Below are 6,488 nucleotides of genomic sequence, written 5' to 3' on the forward strand. Positions count from 1 at the left end.
TAAATTATAACAATGTTTTACTCTACTGATGTAAGCTTTCAATTATCTAAATGTATTTCTGGTGTTGCAAATTTTCCATTAAAGTTACTTCTTTTAGCATTGCATTACATGTTCTGGTAGGGTTGGTCATGAACTAGAAAGTCATGGAAGATTCCTTGGAAACAAGCTTGAGGCACATCTGTCATGTTGAGGATACAATATATGTAATCATAAGCAATTAAGAGTAGGAAAGTAGAACAGAAACAAGCATAGAATTGTTCACAAATAATTGGGTGCATACTATTAAGAAAATGCACCATGCTGCTTGGGTTTGAGGCACACTCTCCAGGCAGACCCTGAGCAGGAGCTATTTCTCATAGTCCACCAAAAGCAGGAAAGATGGGATGTGTATGCTCGTTTCTGCCGTGCATGTGTATTTTAGCAGATAATGTTCATTTCCAGTTATCCTCTAATATTTTGGGGTTAGATTGTGAATCTCTCCAGGAAGTTTCCAGAAAGATCCAAATGCCTCATTTTTCTCAAGCAACATGACTTATCTAATTTTGCAAATGAACAGAAGCTACGTCTGCAGCTGCAGAGTTTCCTTGGGGAAACCTGGGCCTACATCCTGTGAGATCCTGTAGAATGACTTCCCTGGTTTCCACTTGGAAACAGGAACAGATTATGAGGTAAGGATGAGAATGAGGGAGTTTATGCTCTATGTACAGGGAGAAAATGTTATGGATGAAATCATTGTCTAGAAGAGAGATGATTATGAGAAAGAGAAAGATCAGAATTAGCCTAAGAGCTTCCCTGAACATGGAGCTGAGACTGAAAGAGCCAAGTGACAGCTCATCAACGAGGATGCTTGAGCATTTTCTTTATCACATGTATAAATTTTCAAGTAATATATAATTTTTTCTTGTCAATCAAGAAATATTAGTTGATTATATGTGTATGGGTGATACAGGTAAGAAGATTAAAATTTTAAGGAAATATTGGTATAAAATTACTAACCCAGGTGACAAAAACCATAAGGACTCAGCAAGAGTGAACACTGGGACCTAATGAAACAGGTGAAGGGCAGGCTGGTGTATCCTGTACCTCAGACTTCATAAGTAGTGATGACAGGTCAGGACTAGAGGGCAGACCCATGTGACAGGCAGAAGGAGCAATGAGGTTGGACAGAGGCTACATCTTGCTGAATTCTTCTAAAAACCACAGAGCTAATGAGATGAAGGTTCCTAATTAAGTTATGAAGATAATTCAGCAAAAACAAAGTGAGGTTATAACTTTGACAATTTGCAGATCCAAATATCAAGACTATTTTTGTCACAGATTATGAGGTACTGGATAATTTTCAATAATTTAATATTTAAAAAGCTAACACAACATGGATGGAACAGAAGCACATGATACTATGTGAAATAAACCAGACACAGGAAATGAACATCTCACAATTTCATTTCCATGAGAAATATTTTTTAAAAAGTGAAAACATACAGAGGCATAGTTACCAAGGTACAGGATGCCTGGTTAGAGGAGTGGGAAAGTGTAGTTCAGAAGAAGTAAAAATGACGCATATGTAGGATCAATACATCTAAAGAGCTAATGTGCGCCATAAAGACTATAGGTTCTAAATTCCATTTACTTAAATTTGGAACTATTTGGAATTTATCCTAAATGTAGAAATTCTTGCCATGGAAATGAAAAAAAAAATGAGTTAGTATGTGAAACGATGAATATTCTAATTTATTTCATCATAATCAACTTTTAATCTTTCTATACAGTTCATTTGTTGTAGATCTTAAATATACTATTTAGGAAACTAAACATACAATAAAAATAGCTAGCATTTTCTTTCTTCATTATTTATTCTTAATGGTTTCTATATTTTAGTTCATTGAATCATTTCAGCAAAGCTGCTTCTAAAAATGAATCATCGATTAAAATGACTAATATTTTGCTGCTATATATATCATGTTTGTTAATGATAGGCACAGAAAGGACACCTCTAAAAGCACAAGGGTTTTATTTTTTAACTAGGAAGAAAATATTTCTTTTTGTAAAGAAAGGAAAACAATAAAAATGGTGGAGAATTTCAAAACAGTAGGAAACTAGAAATAGGTGTTATATTGCATATTGTTAACTTCAAAGTAGTTGCTCTCAGATTACTACATGCAAGTATGAAAAATTGATCAGTCAATATAAACACTAAATGTTCCTTTTAGTGAACTAACAGAAATTAGTAGTATAATTATCTTACTTATCTTCGGTATATATACATGAAAAGGACACATGTGTTTTAAGGCAGAAAGTCTTAAAGGCAAATAGAAATCCTTCCTACCTAGACTCAGTTCAGAACAGAGCGAGTAAACAAGTTTCTTTTTGATAGGTTCTACCTGAAGTCACTCTGTGATGGTGGAAATGTTGCTTTCATTATTCTGGCTTTGCTGACTTTCTCTTGGCATGAGACACATTTCTTTCTTCTTCCAATTTTGCGTACATGTGTCTGGTATTATGAATAACTGGTTTGAAGACAGCACTATTCATTACAACAACTACTGTGAAATTCCTATTAATTTGTTAAGTGAAATTTTGTATCACTTGTAATTTTTGTGTTTTAATAGTATTTTGTACTCTCTTTAAAAAATAAAAAAGAGGTACTCTTTTAGACCACATGATATATTTTATACCACATTATATATATAATATATAAATAATTTTCATCTTTGGTATATTACATATAAAAAAGCAACAGGTGATAGATTCAATTATGAAAATATTTATTAGTGTGAAAATCTTTTCTTAAAATGAAAATACATTGCATATAGCAGTTTATTGTAATATTTCAACAACAGGTAGATGCTAGGTGAACAAAAGACAATACGTAAAAAAGCCCGTAGAGTACAACTGATTGAATACTGAGAGATATTCCTGTTTTATTCTCTTAAACGAAACCATTTAAATAGTCTAATAGTCAATCTAAGTGATTTCACATGCATAAGTTCCCAAACTGAGACAAATACAGATAATGTCTCTCCATTATTCATACAACCAAAGTCTTACAAAGAAGCTCAGATCTTTTCCAGACCATCTTCCTTCCCAAGTTCAGAATGATTGCTTATCACAGGCTCCTGAGAAAACCAGCGCAAGACTGACAACACACGCTGCTCAGATTGAGATTTGATCTATTTAGCCAAAGTGTAAGGATGGAATTTGGTAACTCTAAACTTAGAATTAAAATCTCTGCCTCGATGTTTGTAAAATTTTGAGGTAAATTTAACAACTTTCACCACCCTCATTTCCTTAATGAAAATGCTTTTATTTTTCCTTATGAAAAATTGAAAAAAACAAGATTATGTAAAATTTATGAGGGCGGGCAGTATGGCTCAGTGGACTAAGCAATTGCTTATGTAAACACAGGGGCCAGGGTTCTTTATGACTGCATATAATCCCAACACCTTTATTTTTATTGAAATGTAATAAATATATTACCCTAAAGCATTAACCTGAATAATACACTGGCATTCACTACATTCATGTTTCTTTACAAGCTAAAACTCCATAGTGTTCAAAATATTTTCCTATTCCTCTAAGAAAGCTCTGCCCCAATTGAGCAGTTACTTCTCACCTTTCTGTCTCTACTTCCTGGAAATCTCCAATCTGGCTTCTGTCTATGAGTTTACCAAAGTAAATATTTGATATAAATTAAGTCACACATTGGGGCTGGGGACATAGCTTGGCAGTCTAATGACCTGTCTGACAAGCACAAGTACCCTGGTTTGACCCCCAGTACTACATGACGTGTGGGCCCAGCACCTAGCTGGCCACCGAAATGGGGTTGGGATGCACTCTTGCAATCCCAACACTGAGGAGGCTGAGATAGGAGGACCACTGGGAGCCCAAGCTGTGTAGGGAGACCCTGCACCAAGTAAATAAATGTTAATTTCTATAATATATGACCTTTGGTGTTTTGTTGGTTTCAGTTGAATAATGTTCTTGCAGTTGATTAAAGTTTTGAGGTTATTTTGAGCAAAACTAGTTTTTATCTTGAAGCAGCATCTCATTTTATAAAAACAAACATTCTGGAGGAGTCATAACAGAATACCACATCCCAGTGGCTTCAGTAATAGTTTATGTTCTCAGATGCCTGGAGACTGAAAGTCTCATTCCAGGTATGCACAGGTTCACATTGTCTCTGAAGTCTCTAGACTATAAACCTTTGGAAGAGCCTGCTTGCTGCCCCTTGAGGTTTCCAGCATTCCTGGGCGCTTTGGGCTGATAGCTGCACCACTTCAGGGTCAGTCTCTGCCATCCTACAGCCTTCGGTACTGTGGTTCTCCCCGAGTCTTCATGTCGTCACATGCTCCATTTACAAAGGTATACATCACGGGTTTGGAGTTGACTTTAAGACAGAACGTATTGCTTAATTTATACTTTTAAGAAGATTTGTACAATTATGTATTGTCTCTATTTTTTTACTATGTTTTCTTTTCTTTAAAAATTTTTGAAGGATTAAGGTAGAGGCTGTTCATAGATATGTGGAATTTAGGATTCGTTATTCCATTTTTTTGTGCCAAATGTTGTCAAATCCCTTTCATTTTACAGTCTTGTTAGCTTTTATTCACCAATATATTAATATGATATATTAATTATTTTATCTTCTGTTGAATGACTCCAGTATTCTTGGGCTGCACTTAGCTTAATCACCACCTATAATCCTTATGTGCTATTGGATTCATCTGCAAGTATTTGTCTGAATATTAGATGTCTGTATAGTTCTGCCAAAGCCTGTGTTCTCCAAACCATTCAAGAATATCTCAGTAATTTTCCCAGGGTGTTTTATAGCATAATCTCCACTACTTTATCCATTCATTCATTGCCTTCCTCCCCTTCTAATGGGTATTCTCTTCCACAAACAGAAGCTATAATGTCTCCAATTTGTCTGTTTGCTTGAACTACTAGCTTCCCTTTATTCTTCTGAGGAGAAAAGTTACTTCAAAAAGCACTTCATATCTGCTAGTTCTGCTTTTCCTTTATCTCTCCTCTCTACAATAGGTTTTGTACCCACTTAAAACATTAATTTCACAATAATTATAAAATTTTGCCAGTACACCCCTATAATGTTTCTTCTCTACTTACATTGAATACATAGGTTATTCATTTACTTCTCCTGGAATTCCAAGTTCTCCTCTTTTTCCACATATTCCTATTTGATAACTTCCTTTGGGTTTTATCTATTTTGAAAGGATGTCGAAAACTATCCAAAAATCTAGCTGATGCTCTCAAAATAGTACCAGACTACCTTCTTTGACCGAATATTTAAGTATAAGCTTATGTACAACTTCATTGTCATTTGTAAATGCATAATAATGCTATTTTTTCTTTTGCTCAGGACTATAATGAAATATTCCATGAATCACCTCTTACCATGACACCGTATCTAATTTGTCAGAAAATTATTTAGCTCTAATTTCACATTCATAATCTTGCCATCTCTTACCATATCACTTGGCCTGAGGTAGCATAGAATCTTTCCTGAAGCACTGTTATCCTTTGAATCATATTTTTAGTTGGCTTACCTATTCAAGCCTTTCCTACCATCATTCCATTAATAAAATTTCAGGTCCAATTAAAGCATTAGTGTGTGAAAGCCTTGAAGTTGGGTTGTCCTACACTAAGTCATCTCTTACCAAATTCAGAGCTGGAGAGGATGAAAAGTTCACCACATAGCCACAAGATTTTCCAGGTGTGTATGTTCAGTGTCTGCACAGCACAAGGACAGTGTATAAATATGTACATCTTACACCTTGTGGACAATGCTGTCAGAACTTCAGGCTGACTTAACAATAGGGCATGAGGGTAGCTGAGATGAGCCATCATTCTACCCAAACCCATCTCAGCACGCATGAAGCACACTGTTAATACTTCTGATCTAATACCTGGCCATACTTCAGCTATCCTTGGTGTTCCACTTCCCAGTTACTGTGGCCTACCTTCCTTCATTTCCGACTCTATCCCAGACACCACGGGTACCTCTGTGTCCCTATAATGTACTATGTGTATTCCATTCTTCTCTATCATGACATATTTTCTTTTTCTATAATGACTTTTATTTTTCTATAATAGCATTTAAGTAATTCTTTACTGTTTCATTATGTGTCTTGTCTCTGAACAGTGAGTTTGGAGATAATAAGTGATTCATTGTCATTTTCCCAGGTTACGATGCGTGTCAGAAATGTAGATGTGTTGGATAAATACAGTCTGAATGTCTGCATGAGGATGCTGTATACAAGTAGAATGTATTTCACTGTATGTTACTAAAGATCTGTAAAGAAGTTGAGAACAGTCACATGCCTGTATTACCAACACAATGGCAGGCTACAGTGGGAGAATCAGTAGTTCATGTCTAGTTTCAGTACTTAGGGAGATCCTGTCTGAGCAAAAAATATAAAGAAGAAGAAGGAGAAGGAGAAGGAGGAGGAGGAGGGGGAGGAGGAGGGGGA

Source organism: Octodon degus, unplaced genomic scaffold (assembly GCF_000260255.1).
Source record: "Octodon degus isolate 3935 unplaced genomic scaffold, OctDeg1.0 scaffold00014, whole genome shotgun sequence".
Classification (NCBI taxonomy): domain Eukaryota; kingdom Metazoa; phylum Chordata; class Mammalia; order Rodentia; family Octodontidae; genus Octodon; species Octodon degus.